This window comes from Xenopus laevis, chromosome 4L (genome assembly GCF_017654675.1).
Source record: "Xenopus laevis strain J_2021 chromosome 4L, Xenopus_laevis_v10.1, whole genome shotgun sequence".
Lineage (NCBI taxonomy): Eukaryota > Metazoa > Chordata > Amphibia > Anura > Pipidae > Xenopus > Xenopus laevis.
The window spans coordinates 64,348,264-64,369,581 of record NC_054377.1 but is presented as its reverse complement, the minus strand read 5'-3'; positions in this window follow the sequence as shown (position 1 = coordinate 64,369,581).

Sequence of the window (21,318 nt, the reverse complement as noted above, 5' to 3'; positions counted from 1 at the left end):
GCCCATGCAGTTTGTGTCACCAAACAGAAAATTGAGTTTTTGCTCAGGAAAAAAAAGCCCATTAACGCCAATATAATTAGTGTCAATGCATTTTGAACAAAAAAAAGAATAAAACACCCATCGACTCCTATGCATTTGGTAACAGAAAAATAACCAATTGACTTCAATGCATTAGGCAAACTTTTGCAATTTTTTGGCACAGTGAAAAGAGTCAGTTTTGCTCATAGCTAGTGATAAGCAAATCTGTCCTGTTCTGATTTGAAGTCAACTGTGGTGTTTTTTGCAGTGAACTTTTACCACGGTTATGAAAAAAAAATTGTTGATTGTGAAACACGGAATTTAGTTTTAAATCCATGCCTCTCAAAAAATTTCACTCATCACTGGTCTCCAGCTAAAAGTCCAAGTAGTCCTATTGTGAAAGGAACCTTAGAAGAAACACCCTTGATCAACATCAGATAGGTCTAGTAACAGATGATGAAGGTTTGCATATATTACTCTTCTTCATAGAGGTCACACATAATTGCATTAAGGCTCATAAAGTTGGATTGTTTAATCATTTCATAAATTGTAGGGCTCAATACAAATATACCTAAGGCACTGGAAAATATTCTACCCCAACTGTGCAGTATTCCAGTCATGTTGCAAGTCCAAATACCAGATGTTCGGCTTAAAGTAGCCAGATGTGAATGATATTGGCACAACATTTCTGGCTAGGGTTATATATATTGCTCTTTTGGTTTATGGTCTGACTTATGACCCAAAGAGATCTATATTGTACTGCAGAAAATGTCCAGTTGAACCCAAGATGCAACAAGCTACTCTACTCTGCTATGCAAGACCCACCAAATGATCCAACCTTGACCCCATTCCAGCAGGCCCCCACATTTTGAATGATTCTGGTCTGGTGTTATAGGTTTTTGGGGACCCTTTAACTCAAAATATATCTCTTTATGTTATGTTTTTTTTTTTAATTCATGAAATATTTCCAAACCATTGCAAAGGCAGATGAAAGTTACTTATTTATTCCCTATATTAAGTGCAATGGTGCCATTTCATTTTTTAGACAACTCTAGCTAATTTTTTAAGAATGGACAGTTTATTTCTATACAAATTAAAGGGCAATTGCACATAAAAGTGTTAGGGAAAAATCGCCTTACATCATTAATCCAGCCTGTGCTGTCCTGCAGTATTTTTTAGTGTCTAAGAACAAGATACAAGGTACAATATAAAATATATTTTTGCTAGACATTCTAAACTATTGATGGCAATGCATCTGTATTTATCTAACACTGTGTGAGTAAAACCAACATTTATGAAAAGTTATTCATTTCAAAATAAATAGATATTTTTAATCAGTGATTTGTATTAATCATCCTATATCTGTTTTCAGAAGCAGCAACTGTATACTGTACTACCACTTACTTATCTCTTAGACGCTTCTCTAGCTTTCCTTTGGTAATATAATCTTTTCCTTGGGATCTTTCTGACATGAAAAATATATATTGTAGTAAATGATTAATGCAGTTATAAACTATACCTGAGATAAGATATAAGTATTCATATTTCTATCATGTTAATACAAGTTGATAAACCAGGAAAGCCAACTTGACCATTACATTTGTTATTCTCACTGTTGCTCGATTATTCTTAGTCTCAATACAGTTTGAGGGCAGTGCTTGTGTGTATCTGCTGGGACTGATAGATACACTGTGTACCATACAGAACTTCAAATAAGTGGCATTGCTGATTACTCAATTTTCTGAAAATATGACAGAAAGAATATTAAGTAAATATATATTCTCTGCATGAAAATGTATAAGATTAAAACAGATTAAAGAAAGATAGAAAAGGAAAGAAAATAAATTGCAAAGCAGAATAAGCAGAATATATATATATATATATATATATATATATATATATATATATATATATATATATATATATATATATACAGTATATATATATCTAAACATAAAACACACCTTTAGAAGTTTGCTGTTTATTCTACATTGTTTTTTTACACCATTTTGCCACATTTAGGGGGTTGTTTATCAAAGGTCGAGTTTTTTTATACCTCGAATGTTTTCTTATTTGTGAAAAAACTGGAATGGAAAAAACTCGGGGGGGGGAGAATACTCCGATACAGAACATCATATAGGCTACAAACATTTTCAAATGGTTAAAGGGACCTCGAGTATTGACTTCTGCATGACATCAACAGATTTTAGCTGGAGTATTTTTGGATTGGATCTATTTCCAGCTTCAGGACATAATAAATCTCAAAAAATTCAAAAACTTTTGTTTTGTTTTAACCTGAAAATTTGATTTTTGACTGAAAACTACCCTCGAAAAATCATATGTTTCAGGGGAAAAAACAACTAAATCTTTGATGAATAACCCCTGCACAGGTCCCATAATGTAGAAAACTACAATGTAAATAAAAAGATTCTCAGTGAAACACCAATGCGCATTAATTGAAACATAGGTGAAAGAAATACACAGTTCTAAACTTGCCAAAACTTGTTATGGTTATAATGAACATAATATAATAATAGTCCGTAATAGTCCGTATTCGAATGAATACGGACTATTCACCCGCAAAAAAAACTTCGATTTTTTTATTAAATTTTGATTGGCCTTTTTTAATTCGAATTTTAAATTCGATCGAATGCGCTATTACTTCGATTCGTACAATTAAAATTCGGATGAATTCGAATGAATACGGACAATTCACCTGCAAAAAAAACTTAGATTTTTTTTATTAAATTTTGATTGGCCTTTTTTAATTCGAATTTTAAAGTTTTTTAAATTTGAAATTTGACCCTTGATAAATCTGCCCCTTAGTGGTTCTACTGGGTACAATTGGTATAAATAGAGAAATGTCATTCCTATAGGATAACCTTTGATAAACCTGCCACATAATATTTTTATGAATGAGTGGGGTCCATGTTTTTTTCATATTATAGACATGGTTATGATTTTAAGTCCAGAACTTTAGCTTAGGAATTTCATAATTATCCTTTATAATGTATAAACTGGCAACATCTTTTCATCATTGACATTAGTTACTGCTCTTATCACAGTCACACAAACAAACCAGTCTCAAGTTTTGCTGCAATACAAACACAGGGCCAGATTCAATTAAAGTGAGAAAAAGGTTAATCACGTGAAAAGTCATGGGTTCAATTGGAGATGAAATTCAATTCAGAAAAACTTATCTCACAGTTTATCACTTGAACACTCTATTGAAGTCTACGGGAAAAAACTGGAACTAAATTTGGAGAAAAGATTCACTGAGGCTCATTTATCAACATTGGGCAAATTTGCTCATGGGCACTTATCTATAGCAACCAATCAGTGATTAGCTTTTCAAAGCCAGCTGCAAGTAGAACAATGAATGCAGCAATCTGATTGGTTGCTATGGATTACTGCCCATGGGGAAATTTTCCCAGTGTTGATAAATGACCCCCACTGAATTGAATCTGGCCCAAGTTGTGTAACACTGTGATGCCTCAGAGATTTGCATATCAACCATTAGGGTATTTTTAAATACTAACCTTTTTTATTGAATCCATTTCTAGATACTGTAAATATATCATAGTGCTCGGGATCGTTGTAAATGACCCATAAGTACTGTATTATTTCCCCAATTTTGTAACTGCCCATATCTTTGACAGGCAATATGGGGTAATGTAATAAAAGGCACAAGGTTTGCATAGTCATGTGATTGGTCAAGTAAATGCTACCTGCTGATTGGTTTCTGCAGGTAACTAGACCCGTAGCAAACTTTGCACTTTTTACTATGCAACTCTAATAGGGCAATACAAAATTGCCACTGGAAAGGTCACATCTATACCATTTAATAAACCTAATCGAGCAAAGACTGAGATTATTGAGTTATACAGTCTTTCACAGACATAAACGTTGATTTTATTGCATATGTTACATGCTATTGAATGTTATTTGTGTGAAACCCTGCCGTGAGTAAACAGAGACAATATCTGCTGAAGTTAACCTCGGCATCGTGGCCCAGCAGGAAAAGGTATGACTACTTCTTTCACTTGAATGAAATCAACAATATTAAAAAAACTGAATGCAATTATAGCTCTTTAATGTTCCACTCAAATAAAAACAGTTTTTTGCACAATAAATGAAAATGTAAGTCTAAGCAACTTTCCATTATATAATTTTTAGAATTTTTAGATGTTTTTAAATTATTTGTAAATGTAATAACTATTGTAATAAAAAAATCTGTTCCGGTGTTCCAGCGTTGTCTTGTGCTTGATTTATCAATATTTATACTACTCATCCAATCTAATAGCGATGAGCAAAATCTTTCATCAGGCTTGGATTCACAGCAAAATTCTAAATTTTTTCATAAGTGAATATTTTCGCGAAACAGCTGAAAAAATTTGCAGTTGCCCAGTGGCTCCAATGTATTTTGCTTGAAAAAAAGCCCATGCTAATGTGTTTTGTGCTGAAAAAGTCACTGGGACTTTATTGTATTTTGCGTAGGAAGAATTACTTTGAAGAAAACATCCACTGATTTTGATGTATTTTACTTGAAAAAAAGTTGCCGTGAAAAAATGCCCATTGACTCCAATGAATTCTGTGTGCAAAAAGTTGCAGAGAAAAATATGTCCATCGAATGCTTTTTGCCAATTTGCTCACAGTCTAGCTATTTTTTGGCAATGTGAAATGGGACACTACAGTCATAATAAATTTGTATTGACTTGACATGGGTGTACCACTGGTAAAATAAAATAGTTAAAAATTTTCCTGTCAAGACTACATTTAGAAAAGTGTTTTTGAATAGGAATTTAGATGAAACTTCTATGAATCTTCTGCTGAAAATGTTCAGTAGCTGAAAGAGAGGAAAATGATTATTATGTCAGAATAAAGATGCAGCTATAGTCTACTATGGAGGCAATTAAACTCCATCAGTTGGTGTGTGGGCCTCTACCTAGACTTGTATTTGTTAAAATGATTATTCATGTCATGGTACATTGTAAGGTTTCAAGACTTTTTTCTTCCAGAAAAAGAAAGTCATAGGGGTATGTCCCCAAAAGTTCTACTTCATTTCACACTTTGGCTCATGATGTGCTCTGCTAATTTGACTTTTCATCTAGTCTATTCCCGTTCCAGTTCAATATGCATCAATGACAACCTCATTAATTGAATATTTTTATGTTTGTATTTTTGTATGTTCACCATATTTAATTCTCACCATCAGCCCACTCTGCTGTATGAGATGCAAGCTGCAGAGTATAAGGCACATAGGGAGCATAGATGCAAGGAAGATCTGGTACTGATAATGGCTTTCAAATATGGCTTAATTCACACTCACATTATATCTATATAATGGCACCTCCAATTTTGCAAGAATTCTGGGTGATAATACTGATTTGTGGATAAAAAAACATTGAATAACGTGTTTTTAGCACTTTGCACTTCCGACTTACAGTATGTTAGTAAATGAGCCCACTAAGTATTGTCATCAGAGTTGAGGATAAGGTCATGTTTGTGCCTAAATAGTAGAATTAAGAATTAAATTGAATTGATCACCTTTACTTCTCTAAAATGGAAAAAACCTAAAATGAGTTTGATGTCAGTGTAAATATTTTTTATAAAGGCAAATATTTACATATATATAATATTTGTTTTATTTCTACACACATGTTGTAGTGTTCCAACGTTTCAGTCTGAAAACATATATATATATTTTTATATATATATATATATATATATATATATATATATATATATATCATTTTTTATATATATGCAATATTTAGTGCATCAGATAAAAATACAGATACTGTAGATAAAAGGTATTTCAGTGTACAAATATGTTACAAAAGAGGATTTTTTTTTGCATATTTCTCTGGAAGAATAATTAGCCTATGTCCCTTTTCCAAATATTTGGTATTTAAGTAATTAAGGATTACATCTGAGTAATTAAGTATTTAGTTGTTTCTTTTATTTGCTTAATTTAATGATATTTATGCTGGAATATAATAAACGTCATAAAATGTAATGGTGTTTGTTAGAAAGTTACTCCATTGCAAATTTTAATTGAGCACACACTTTTTTTAAGAACTGGTTGAAAGTGGAGTTATTAAATAATGGCTTTATGAAAACAAGCAACACACTCAAATGCATGATGAAACATTTTGTTTGCACAAAAAAAAATATTGTTCATTTATGCTGCTTTAAACACCTTCTTAGTGTTAAATCCATTTACTTGGTTTTTGTTCTTTTCATTTTTTGTATTTTATTGGATAAGTGTCCAATTAGATCTCCTGTTGACTTATTTTCAAAAAGAACTGCAGTCAGCAAACCTTTGTTTTCTCTTGGTGCTCTGGTCATTGTATACGTAGTGCTGTGTCCAGTTGTCTCTATTGTTTTGCTTTGGCAGAATGGCAGCCAGTAAAAGCTTATTTGCAAAGGTATGGCTTGTAAAATATGAAAAGGTGCCAGTCTTATGACAATGGTATTGGAAGGTTTTCTCACCTTAGACACAAATTTAGCCTGTAAGCCTAAATTTGTTTGTTACACCTCCCATATATTAAGCCCAGTGTAGCAGAAATGTTTTGAAATGAACAATAATAATAAAATTCTAAAGGCTTCATCAAAAATTAACTGAGGCCAAATGAAAATGCACCATTTGTTTACGCACATCTTACAGGTGCCTAATTGGCTTTATAGGTTTAACTACTTTTTACATGTTGCTTTAGATGTCAATAACAACAAATAAAGACAACATGATTTTTTATTTTATATTTATGTTTTGCCCCCTTTTTTGCTGAATGACAGGATTGGATAGAATGAACGACAAAACAGGGCAGCTGTTTTTGAAAATCCCCCCAGGGACATTTAGAACTAGATAAAGTTTTCAACAATAAGATTTCCGAGACTGCTGACTGGAGAAAAGAACAATATTTTACTCTCAGAACAAATTTGCTTCAATCTTATACAACTCCCATGCACCAGCATCCACAGCTGCATGCTGTAAACAACAAACAAATCTATTTCCATCAGCCTTGCTGATGCTATGCGAAAAGTGCCTGAGCAGAAGACATGCACAGATGTAAAGTCTCACCTGAGCCTAGTACTGCCCTCCATTTGGCCCCTCTAACTTAATATCGTTGTTACAAAGCTATTGGTCTCCTGGTAGAGAGCTGGCTCAACACCGAGCCTCTTCTTCCAGCTAATCTGACAACTCCGATCTAAGAAGCATCAAGGGCCCAATTAAGAAGACACATCTTATCAAGGAGCTTATTTTGCATAACAGAATACAAATGACGAATAAAAATTTAATGTTTAATAACTTAGTACAAAGAGGGCTGTTGATATAGAATGCCTGGAATTTTTATGGTGGCTGTCAGACTTGTGATAAAACTGTTATATAGGAACACTTGGCAAAAAACAGCGTAGAATTTTTCAGTAATAGTGTGTGCATGATATTGCATTAATTCTTGATAGGAAAGAAACTGTTAGCCTGGGAATCAGCCAGTTGAGTTTCAGTTTAAGATATTTTTGTTGTTTTTTTTTGAAGGGTATCTAAATGCATTTTAATGAAGAGTTTGCTAAAATAATGCATGGCACTACATAAAATCCTTTGTATGATTGCTGTAGTCTAAACAAAATGATACCTGAATCCCTGCTGTGCCATTCCATCGCCTGCTATCTCTCTGAGCTTTGCTGAAAATACTGTAACAGCTATAGATTGGTTATGCAGCAAATGTGGCGCGCTTGGAGCAGCTTGGTTATGCACGTCTGGAAATTATATCAAACAAGATACAACTGTATGAAGCTCTACCGTAAATCTAAAATGGCAAAGTAATGTAACAAGAAGAAAATACAAACGATATGCTATTTCAGTTGAAGAAAGAAAGATAACTTAATAATGTCTTCGTTTTTTGTGACCAGCACATATGTAAGCCAATATATATGTACATATTTTTACCATATAAGTTTTTATATCTTATTAAATGTACTCTAACAAAAATACATCATCAGCTGAGTATTTATTTTATAGTTACAAAAGTAGTACCTCCATGGAACTTGGAAGTAGCTAACCAGTTACAAAGCTCCAGGAGTTATACCTCCTGCAAAATAGCTATTTTTCTATCTCTCCTGCACATATAACAGTTTCAAGATCGTATATACAAATACCAGTGAAAGTGCAAAATGGCCTATTTGAGTCTGTGGGCTGCTAATGCTTCATGTCACATTATTTGCATGTATTTTCACTACCACATTGCACAGTTCATGATGTCTTAGACTAGAATTATAGACAAGTGTGTACCACTCTTGAAGCAGTGGTGCAGTACAATCTCCTCGATTGGGTCTTTGTTCAACAAGCAAATGTGTATTTCCTATTAAAAATTCACATTAGAAAGGAGCACTTAACGAAGCAACAAAGGGCTGCTTTGTGACCACCACAAATTATCTCATTAATCACATAATTAAAAATTAGAAAAAACATCATGTCCCCAGGGAATAGAACCTCTATCTCTCTGGGCACTTTAATGGTTCTCAAGAAGTCAGCCAGTGCATCTTCTCTTAGTCAGGTATATAATTGTTGCACTAAACACATGTTGGTTGCCATGAGAAAATAAGAAGTGCTTATAGCCCAGTGCTCTCATTTTCCTGTGAGCTGCCCAGTGCTATGCATTAGATGAGAGAAAGCTCCCCAGGGAGTGAGTTTAGCCGTTCATACACACACTTTGCTAGAAGTGTAGAACAAAGGCTGTTTGAAGGTGTTCTTCAATAGTCAATAATTATAGTCTATAATTAACAATAAAATAGTATGAGAAACAGAAACATTTGTTGTTGCATAGAGTTATAAAGACCTCTACATTCCCATAAACTTTGTATACACATGAATAATATATTATAATATACAAAATATATTCTAAATTACCATTACTACATGTTAGGTGTCTTGAACACCTTATTGAATAAGCTTCAGCTATAACCTTATCATAAGGCCATGAAGACATGACAATGGGTTTAATGGTGTTAGGATTCGAGGCTGTATAAGTAAAGCACATGTACAAATATCTGCCCCTTTCTCCATGCCTATTGGCCTTGAAATAATTGACAATTAACACCTTAATAATGCCAATGATCATTGATGCAGCTTTATTAATTGTTCCATACTGTAAATATAAAACATTAGAAATTGTTAAATAACAAATACAGAATAAAACCAACTATGCTAAACAAATTTTGACTCCTAAATCCTAGCAATTGATTCAGTCTCACTGCATGACAACTGTACCAGGTTAGCAGCAGCTTCCTCCTCTAGCATGATGGATATGTGGGGTTGCCTGTTGACCTATAGAGACCAATCTTAGGAATTGAAAACAACATGATGTAGTCTAATTCCCTTTGCTACAACAAAGCAGAGCATTGCAAGCACTATTTCCTTGCCAAGCACCCACCTGCCCTGATGCAGATAATGAATCATATACCTTAAATTGCTTCTAAACGGCAAATAGAGTCCTGTATTTAAGGATTTTTGCTGGAAGATTTGTTTTCTATTTTGGAAATAAGTTAGTTCCTGCTGAAGTTTACACTACATATATATGAGATCGAAGGATAATTTCATAAACTGGGCCTAGATATACAGTAGTTCTTAATACTGCTGACAAATACTATGCAATAAAGGACAATTTAAAATCTGGTGAATCATTTTCTCATGTGAATGCAGCCATTAACTCATATTTGAAAGGTTTAATCCAAAATTAATTATTAGCTTCCTGACCTTCTGTTTAGCCCCTTGAACAAAACTGTGATCTAATGAGATACTATTCCTTTTTATAGTGGACTCTCTTAGTATTAGCATTTTAAGAACTGAGTATAATATTTTTATGTTTTCAACACAATATCTTGGGCCTGTTGTTATTGTTTGCGTCCTTTAATTTTTTTCTTGCTAGTTTTAAAACATTTTATTTAATATTTTGCCTTATTTGGATACATGATAGCAACATATAAATATAGCATTTGCTGCTACAAAGGCATTATATTAGCTAATATTACTTATATGGTATATTTGTTTAATGGCCCTTCATCATATACCCCTTATGGAATCATAAGGCAAGTGTATGGAAACATATCCCTTGTGCAGTGTATAAAAGCAGGGAGCACATGTTAGGGTCAGGGATAATAATGTGAACACAAACAAATCTAATAATACAGCAGTAGCTTAAATTATTATTGGTTGTTTAGTAACTGTTTAGCTTTCTGATGAATTTCACTACAGTGACCTACAGATTAGCCTCAGGGAAATACTAACCTTATGTCCTCATTGCCATCTAAATTATTTAAGTCAATATGACACTTATTTGTCTTGGAATCACATAAGCATTTCACGGTTGTCTTTTTTTTAATGAAATGACTATAGAGATATTCTATGAATATCTCCAAATAAATACTGATCTAGAGATGTAGACAGAACTGCAGTAACTCTGGTGCAAGTCAATCATTTTATATTTATAAAGCAACGGAATTGTTTCTATTTATTTAAAAAAAGTTAAAAAGTATAGTACAAATCAGTTTTGAAATGTGTTGCCTATATTTGTTGCAGAGGTGGAAAAACGGCAGGTTTCCTTAAAGAGAATCAACAAATAATGTTTTTAAGGCAATTCAGATTCTAGCAGACCCTGCAACCATGGGGGACCTGAAGGGTAGCCTGGTCCACTGTATAGTTCAACTTCCCCTTGCTGTCTGTTGCAAGCGGGTACATAGAGAGGAAGTTGGTATGGCTGAGAAAACTCAGGCAAACGAGCGGATCTCTACATGTATGGCTACTTTTACTGTGGTGCAGTATTGTTTTTTATGGAAGTGATAAAATGGTACAAACACATGACCAGTAAAACACTGTACACACCCTCAGACACCTAGAAGATGGCTGGGAGTGACTAGATCACTGTCACATTCTTTAGTTGTTTTATTAATTAAACAGGCATGCTAAAAAAGCAAAGTAATTCAGAAACCAAACAAACTGAATAAAACGATTAGATAGCGACTCATTCTACCTTACTCATTTCTTGGCCATTGTTCGTGTTCCCATTTTTTGGTTCTTCCATTTGTGTAGTATCACCCCAATGCAATGTACCTCCACAAGACCTTGGGAGCATTTATCTGTGGTGCAGCCTGTTCTGTTCATATCACTGCAGAATGTCTGGGCCATTGTAAGCCATGTGGCAACTCCAGTTCCCATGCACACGTGCACAAATGCAGCGAGCACTGTTTTATGCATACAGGGAGTGAGGGTCTCATTTCCAATGGCATTTTGTTGTTTAAGGGATGCCCATGTTCATATCAATGCCATTTTACTTTAAGCACACAATATGAGATGCATTGACTCCTAAACATGCTTCTGCACATGATTAAGGTCTAGAAAAATAATTGTTTCTATAATTCCCGCAGTATAAAATTAAAAGTGTCCACTAATGATTCTAGGAAAATTAAAATTTCAACTGGATACTTAAGTGAAAAGTATAACAATAACAGTAAGAGGAATCTTATTGCGACTATGAATTTGCCAAATTGTTCTATCTACGGAGCTTATGCTCCACTCTTTCTTTAATTCACTTGTATTACCCTAGCCTATAATTGCCTACTTAACTATTGCGCACAGATGAAAGCAGTTAATTATACAAACACAGTCATTCTGATGTTAAAAATTTTACGCACTTGTTGTATGCCGCTCGCAGAGTCCTCGGTTCTAAATTTCAGATTTGAAGAAAATGGCCTTTCCTCCCACTTTTGTGGACTGGTAGCAGTCTGTAATGAAAACGAATGTTCATTTCTGCCTTTGATCCCGTCTCCAGCTAAATGATACTGACTCTTTCAATTTTTAACATCATAATCAATAAGCGCTGCTTATGCACACTTTGCAAAACCATCAGTTTAGAAGTTTGAAAAAAAAAATGAGAGAGACAAATCTGCATATGGCTGCAGCTTGCTGACTGGGAAGTGCCAGCTCTAAATCTTCTCCGTTAAAGTTTTACTGGTGTGTTATGAGTAAAAATGCATTGTCAGCCATCTGCCAGTTTTTCTCTTAACATCCATATTTTCAACCCTTGCTAAACATTAGGAACACTTGGCCACCAGAGGCCACCTCTACAATTAAACAGCCGACTTCTGCAGCAGAGGCAAGGGCATGTCAAAATAAAAACTATCTGTTATTAATTTTAGAGGACCATAAAGGAAAGATATGACCCTGTCATTTTGATGGTCTGGCTGTTAAATGTATAAAAATTGTTAACTCAAGATGATGAGGGAAAAAAGGGAAGGAAGAGCGGAGAGAATGAAAGGTATTAAAGAAACAAAACAGGTAACCAGCCTATTTGAATGCATCAAGGGATACTTATGTGGCTTATTAATCAGCCTTTGATTCCACCGATCAGAAGAGGTTAGAGAGTCAAGTTAACGCCTTCTCCGGTCCCCATTTGTGCATAGGGGACCTTATTCATTTGCATAATGTTTACTAGTTCATTAACTCTTACAGGCAGTATTGCATTTTTATGTTCTGCTAAAATCAGCTCAGAGTGTAAACACATGCGACTGATCTCATTTGCATTTATGTAAGGAGGCGCATGGTATTAGCAATCAGAAAACGATGTTAGCATATCAGCCTCCAAGGACTGAGATCAGCGAGATTAAGCTTGAGGTCGAAACCAAAAATAACAGTTTGCAAGTATGGTACTCTGCTGATTTGTTCCTGAGCCCTTTATAAACATTTCTGAGAATGACTCAAATGACACAATCGTAGCTAGATAGAGGATTAGGGAAACTCACAGTTTATAGAAAAGTAAGAAATGATTTTGCCAACGCACAATTATTTGATGTCAATTTGATATCCTGTGGGTTATTGGACTGTCTGTTGTCTTCCATTCTTTGCAAGCACTGTCACTGATTCCACTAATTACTCATTGAAGTGTACAAAGCTTTGTGTACGTCATCTTTAACCCCCGGACTGGCTCTGTCATCTAAGTGCCTGGTAAAAAGCACCAACTGAATTGTTGATGTTATGCTTGGAAACTGCAGAAAATACAATAGGGGCTGTATTTAAAGATAGAAGCACAATAATGTTTTATAAGCATTACCCACTAAAATAACATTTCATATTTTTATTATACAGCAGGGGCTTTGGTGTTATGCATAAGTGATTATTAGTGATGGGCGAATTTATTCGCCAGGTGCGAATTCGCGGCGAATTTGCGCGATTCGCGTCCAGCGAATAAATTCGCAAAACGCCCGCGAAAATTCACCGGAAAAATTCGCCGGCGTCAATTTTTTTTTCGAAAAACGGGCGCCGGCGTCAAAAACGAGACGGCGGCGCCGTTTCGCGAATTTTTCGCCGTTTCGCGAATTTCGCGCGAAATTCGCGAATTTTTCGGCGAAGCGAAACGGCGCAAATTCGCCCATCACTAGTGATTATCATAAAAAATGTTGTTTTGCTGACACCTGCCCTAAAGATAACATGAGGGTATCCAATAATCGGAAGTCTCCAATTAGCATAACTTAATAGGTTTCAAAGACAGTCTTTTTATTGGCCTAGGTTCCAGGTATGGATTGTACTGGCAGGGCACACTGTGTCCTTAAAGGAGAACTAAAGTCTAAAAATTAATGTGGCTAAAAATGCCATGTTTTATATACTGAACTTATTGCACCAGCCTAAAGTTTCAGCTTGTCAATAGCAGCAATGATCCTGGACTTCAAACTTGTCACATGGGGGTCACCATCTTGGAAAGTGTCTGTGACACTGACATGCTCAGTGGGCTCTGAGCAGCTGTTGAAAAGCTAAGCTTAGGGGCCGTCACAAATTATTAACCAGAAAATGAGTTTGGCCTGTAATATAAGCTGATGCTACAAGGCTGATTATTAAATTTTGATGCTAGTTGCACTGGTTTCTAAGCTGCCATGTAGTAATTAACTGTGTTAACTACTAATCAGCCATTTATTGTGACATTTCTATTCTATGTGTACTGTATATTGTGAGTGTGTCCCTAAGCTCAGTAAGTGACAGCAGCACAGAGCATGTGCAGTGAATCAACAGAAAAGAAGATGGAGAGCTACTGGGGCATCTTTAATGCTAAAGGGCTGTGGTTGCCTTGGGCTGGTACAGAAGCCCAAAAAATAATGTACAACACTTCTAGCCTACTACTTTATTTAGACTTTAGTTCTCCTTTAAAAGGGACATGCTCATGATTTTTATACGCTAGCTTTTAACACTATATTATACCTTGTGCTTTGCACATAATTTATTCTACAATTTAACATTTTATTTTCAAAATAATTTATGTATTTTAGTGTTAATAATGGTGTATGGGCAGCCATCTTTATATATTATACATAACCCAGTGCTTGTAAAAACTGACTCCAGCCTTCATGGAAGGGTAAGGGGGAATCTGGCGGGACAGGACCCATTGCCTCTAACTGCATATAATGTATTTCGCTGTATGTGATGCTGTTAGATTCTGGTTACATTGTATTTGGATACTGGCATACTGGGCAGTTTCTCAATAGTGAAATGTCTGAAACTTCCCATGCGGCTTACTATTGATTTAAATTGAAATTGCCTGAAACAGTATGTACAGACGGTTCTTGTCTCACATTAGAGCACTTTAATTACCATCTGAACTAACACTGTAGGCAGTTTCCGTTCTGTGGTCAGTACAGAGGCGTAACTACATAGGAAGAAGACTCTGTGACTGCAGGAGGGCCCAGGAGGTATGGGGCTCCATGAAGCCATAATTAATGAGTCATTTTATAATATATTGGTAAAACAGGACAACCTCCGGAGAGTTATGGGGCCCCTGTGGGGGCTGTGGGGCCCAGAACATATATATGCTACTGGGTTAGTATCAACTAAAATTGTCAATTACCACTCCTGAAAATATTAAATGAAAAGCACCTTGATTGACAAACATGGAGCCTACATATGCTCTTAGCAGGGGCGTGCCGCCAATGAGGCGAGCTGAGACGCTCGCCTCAGGCGGCAACGCCGGAGCGGTTTCCAGGGGCGGCAAAAAGACGCTCCTGCACCTTTAAGAGCCGAATTTCCGGTTTTTAAACCGGAAATTCAGCTTTACGAATGCGAGAGAGCGCAATTGCGCTCTCCGCATTAGTGTCCCTGCCTCCCCTCCCGACAGGTAAGTCGGCGAGGGGGGGCGGCATTGCAGGAGCCGCCTCAGGCGGCCCTAAGGTACGAATCGGCGCTGGCTCTTAGGGCAATGGCAGATGAGGTGCTTTGTTGCCTGTGCGAACTTGAGCTCCCCCAGCCAATAATGCACCTCAAATACTTTTGAAATGTGCTCTATGTGAAGTGCAGTAGGTAAAAGTGTTCCGCCTGCCATTGCCCTTAATATGAATAATAATTGTTTCCATTATATTCGGTGCTTACCTATAAAATCTTTTTTTTTATATATATATATATATTACCGTCAAAACCTACTTATGTAATTTAAACTTGATTTGCATTTAAGTGTACGTAGTAGTGGTGCAATCACAATCATTTGCTTGAAGGAGAACCAAACCCTTTTTATTCAAATCCCCTACCCCCCTACCCTACATAGACCCCCTCCCTGCACCCCCCAGCCTAGGTGTTACACTGGGTAAATGCCCATAAATCTTTACTTACCCCTCGTTGCAGATTCAGGGCATCAGAGTTCACGGGCGCCATCTTCTCTTCGGTGATCTTCAGGTCTTCTGTGATTCGGTAATTTCCATGGCTTTCAGCGCATGCGCAGTTGTTCGGGACTGGAATATTGTGCCAACTGCACATGTGCTGATACAAAGCTTTCTTCCCAAAGATTACAGAAGAGGAGAAGATGGCGCCCGTGAACTCCGATGCCCTTTAATCAGCAATGAGGGGGTAAGTAAAGAGTTAGGGGCATTTACCAAGGGTAACACAAAGGCTGGGGGGAGCAGGGAGGGGGTCTATGTAGGGTAGGGGGGTAGGGGATTTTAATAAAAAGGGTTTGGTTCTCCTTTAACAACATCTTTTTAATGCACAAATCTCTCTTAGCCCTAGGAAAGACTGTACAGGTATTGGACCTATTATCCAGAATGCTTAAGAATTGGGGTATTCCAGATAAGGAATCTTAAATTTACTAAATCATTTAAATATTAATAAACCCAATAGGCTGGATTTGCATCCAATAAGAATTAATTATATCTTAGATCTTATTTGATCAAGTACAGGGTACTGTTTGTATTTGTTATTACAGACAAACAAAATAATTTTTACATTTATTCATTACTTATATGCGTATAATGGACTCTATGGGAGATCGTCTTCACACAATTTGAAGTTTTCTGAATAATGAGTTTCCGGATAATGGTTCCTATACCTGTACTGCTTTTTTTACTCTTAAAGGAAACCCTTACAGAAAATTTTTCTGTTTATTTACTTTTTTTTAATAGATCTTGTACAAAGAATTCAGTTCCCTGAATGTCTGCATGGATGTAAAATAAATAGGATACACATTTGCCCCTTGAAGGCCAATTGTATTCACTCCTGTTGCTGAAAATCAAACACATTCCTTATACTACATCTATATGCAAAAAACAATATAAAGATAGTTGTTCCACTGCATTTCCCACAGGTCTCAAATAGAAGAATTTGTCTGTGAGAATTGTGCCAGAGGTAAACTTAGTGGAGATTGTGAGTAGCAACTCTATTAGTCAGGTAACTCATACAAGGGCACTTGGTGCATTGCATATATATATATATATATATCAGTTTTCTCCACATGAAAGTATGGCATGAAATTGCTCTCTGCAGAAAGAATTCATTTGGAAAGCAGATGTAGATAACAGGACTGAGTGTGAAAAAGGTGATAGAAACTTTAAATCATATGTATTGTATCCAAGAGAACATGTGTGCAACAGCTTACAATAAATTGGATACATCCATTGGAAACTCACAAACCTGACTGTGGGCATGATATCAATCAAAGACTTGTCATGTTATTAATGCTCCGTATAGTAGCCTTTATTTATAGCAATAACAATGAAACACTGTTCAAAAGTAGGTGCACTAATAATGTAACAATGGGCACCACAATACCCATACCAGAAACTTAGCTAAGGATGCCCAGATTCTGTTACCCAGGGAAACCAATCAGCATTTAATTTTAACATGCCCACTGCAGTTAAAATAATAAAATATTTGGTTACTGTGGGTTATGGGATAAGATTAATTTAAGATTAAAGTGGACCTGTCACCTACACATAAAAAGCTGCATAATGAAAGTCCTTCACAAATTAAATATGGAACCCCAAAAATTCTTTTCATTTAAACATCCATACCTGTTATAAAGGTGTTTAAATAACAAAACTGTCAATCAAATATTACCTGCCCCACCTCTATGCCTGTGGCATAGAGGAGGGACAGTCAATTACTTTCACTTTCCATTCAGCACTTCCTACATGTCACTGCTCTCCTCACATTCCCCCTTCCCTCCTCAGGCTCTATAATTGTGTAGGGCACTGCACATGGACATTAGGTCCCCCATTCTGGTACATACACAAGATTTTGGGGTGATACACAATTTCCCTTAATAACCGTGTCCACAAAATGGCAGCTGCCTGCTTGCTGTGATTGTATAATTCCAAGACAGAAGGAAACACAATTTAAGTAATAAATACAGTGTAAGTAAAGTTTATTTTGCTCAACTAACATGATAGAAAAGAGTTTGAAATTATTTCTTAGGGTGACAGGTCCCCTTTAACTTTACTTATACTCTCATCTACCCTATGCATTTACAGTAGTCTCTACTAGTGATATGTTAAACTGTTCCTTTTAACTTTGCGTAAAAATGTGCAAAACTGCAGAAAAATTATCAAAATGCCATTGGAGTCAAAGGCCGTTTATTCTTCTTGTGTTTTTTTAAATGCCAAATGCATTGCAGTCATTGTTTTCTCTCTGTTTCTTCTTGCATTCAATACATTGGAGTCAACAGTGAGTTTTCATGTTTTTTCACGGCCAAAGCATTGGAGGCAATGGGCATTTTTTTCTCTCTTTTTTTCTCGAACCATGTGCGTTAGAGTTACTGCCGTTATTTCTTTGTAGTCAATGTGAGTATTTTTCCTGTGTAACATACTGTCTGATCGGCACCCTAAATCCAGAACAAGTGCTAGGATCCTTGGTGCTTCCGCCTGTAGTAACCGCCTTTCACTTCGGGAGGAGCTCTCCGCTAATCGGATGCCGCCAGGAGAGCAATAAGGGGAACGGTCATTATCAAGGTTTTGGATTGAAGGTACAGTTCAAGGAATAGACAAAAAGTCTAGTCAGGCAGGCCAGAGTCAGTGCGGGCAGAGTTCAAGCAAGGTCAGACAGGCAAGGGTCAATACCAGTAGAATCGTCAGGCAGGCGTCAGGATTAGCAGAATTCAGGATAGTCAGGCAGGCAAGGGTCAATATTGGAGTTCAGACAGGCAGGGATCAAAACAGGAATTCAAACACACAAAAATCGCACCCAGGAAACTAGCAAGTAGACCTAGCTGAAAGCCCCTTTAAATATTTGAATTTCGGGCCAATCGGCATGATGACGTCATGCGCACGGTGCGTAAAAACCAAAAGTGCACCATGCGTGCCCTAGTGGTACTGGCATTAGGCAGAAGAAGAACCACGTGGCGGGTGTCCCCTCCGGCCCACTAGACCACCAGGATGAGTGTTCCTTACACATCAATTATTAATGTTCCAGTGCAACAAAATGCATGTTAAATTTCTAGTGCAGGTTTTCTCCACTCGTAAATGTGTGAATTTCGCTAGGATTCAGTATAAGGTAAACAATTTTTACGAATCCCTTCTCCACCTTTAATTATATATTTCATCTGTTCATACCCTCCAGTTTGTACTATAGGTTTTGGATTAGTGAAAATAATGTATACTATCAACAATTTTGACACAAGCAACATTTTTTTTACGCGTGACTCTTTTGTCCAAACGCATTAGTCAACGGGCATTCAAAAAATTTTGACAAGCGACAATTTTTCTGAGCACAACAATTTTGACGTGCAACAATTTTGTTTGTCGCAGCAAATTTTCACCGCCATTTCGCAAAAACATTTGCGAGCGGCAAAAAGTGGAAATTCCCCCTGAATCTATGCTTGCCGAATAAATTTGCCCATTACTATTTGGGATCTGTTATCCCGAAACTAAGGGGCCCATTTACTTAGTTCGAGTGAAGGAATAGAATAAAAAAAACATTGAATTTTGAATTTTTTTTTTGACTACTTTGACCATCGAATTGGCCAGTTCGACCTTCAACTACGACTTCGACTTCGAATCGAACTAAAAATCGTTCGAATATTCGACCATTCGATAGTCGAAGTAATCATTCAATCGAATGATTTTTCGTTCGATCGTTCGATCAAACTATTTGCGGTAAATCCTTCGACTTCAATATTTGAAGTCGAAGGATTTACATTCGACAGTCGAATATCGAGGGTTAATTAACCCTCGATATTCAACCCTAGGTAAATCTGCCCCTAATTGTCCAGAAAGCTCCAAATTACGGGAAGGCCATTTCCCATAGACTCCATTTTGTTGGATTGATACAATCGTTTGCACCCCATGAATATAACAATACGTACACATTTGTATCAAATAGTGCTAAAATCAGTAATTTCACATGTTGAAATTTGCCTGTCTATGGCCACCTATATAATTAATCCTTATTGGAGGCAAACCAATCCTATTTTAACATTTAAATGATTTTCTAGTAGACCTAAGGCATGGAGATCCAAATTATGGAAAGATCCCTTAGGAAAACCCCAGGTTCCAAGCATTTTGGATACCAGGACCAATACCTGTACATATGCTTGAGCCTTCCATTTTGATTTAAGAAGGTGCCACTATGATAAGAAATAATTCACAATTCCTGCCCTATATGCTTTATTTACTCTTATGTTTGCTTAGATACCATGTGGGCTTACTTATGTGGGAAATAGTGAAAAACAGAAAATCCAAACACTATAATTAAATGTCAGAATCACACATACCTCCTGGTCATCAAACCATTCTGTTTAGCCAAACACTCAAAAAGTCAACTCAAATAGCAAGTGATCAACACAGAGGAAAATCCATTAAGACATGCAGACAGAATATTGGCTTTTGAAAAGAAAGAAATGTTAGAGATATTCTGTACCAGTGCAAAAGGAGTACCCTCAAGAATCCTTTCCTCATGTGTGATTTCATAAATACAGACCCTTTTGCTTTTCATTTTATATTGTTAAAATAGTTTTGCACAAATGCTTTAGGTGTTTACTAGTGATGGGTGAATCTGAAAAATTAGCGAAAAGCAATGAAGTCAACGGGCGTCAAAATAATTTTGACGCACGTCACTTTTGACGCGAGCGACAATTTTTATACGTGCGATTACTTGGTCCAAATGCATTAAAGTCAATGGGCTTCCAAATTATTTTGACATTTGACAATTTTTTTTTGACGCAGCTGATTTTTCACTGGGGAATTGTCGCCGCAGTTTTGCAAATTAATTTGCTTGCAGTGAAATGCAAAAAATTGCAGCAATTTTGTGTCTGGCGAATTTATTTGCCCATCACTAGTGTTAACATTAAAGGGCCCCTGATATGCCTGTAGGTTACATCTCGTTCACTGTGGACATATCTCTTTCAGCTATGTGTTTTGCATTCAGCCATGCTTGAATAATGTGGTGCTTTATAAACGCATGCTAATAATAGTAGTAATAATAATAATAATAATAATATATGCATGCTAATAATAGTAATAATAAAACATATTTGACAAAGGAATAATATATATATATATATATATATATATATATATATATATATATATATATATATATATATATATATATATATATATTATATTATCATGATTAAATTCACAGAGATTCTTTATAATAAGGTTTCAAAATATAATATAAACTATCTTCATTTGTGCATAATATATTTACATAATGTCTTTTTTCACCAAACAACTTTTTTTTGTTTCATATTTTTTACTCTTTCTCACCCGTCCATGTTCAGACACCATATGGAATATATATTTAGCATGCTGTTCAATAAGCAATAAAAGTTTATCATGAACACATTGCATAGTGAGTTCCCCATTCTCTCTTTCTTTTTTTTCCTTCCAAATATATTTCATTCATTTTTTCTTTTTAACACATACATTGAAACATATCAACTTAAAAGATGGGTAGTGTGAGAAATGTTTATATTTAGATATTACTTCTGGCTGTTCAGCACTTACAAATAAAATATAATTCTTGGCAGTGGCCATCATATTTCTCGATTTTTATGC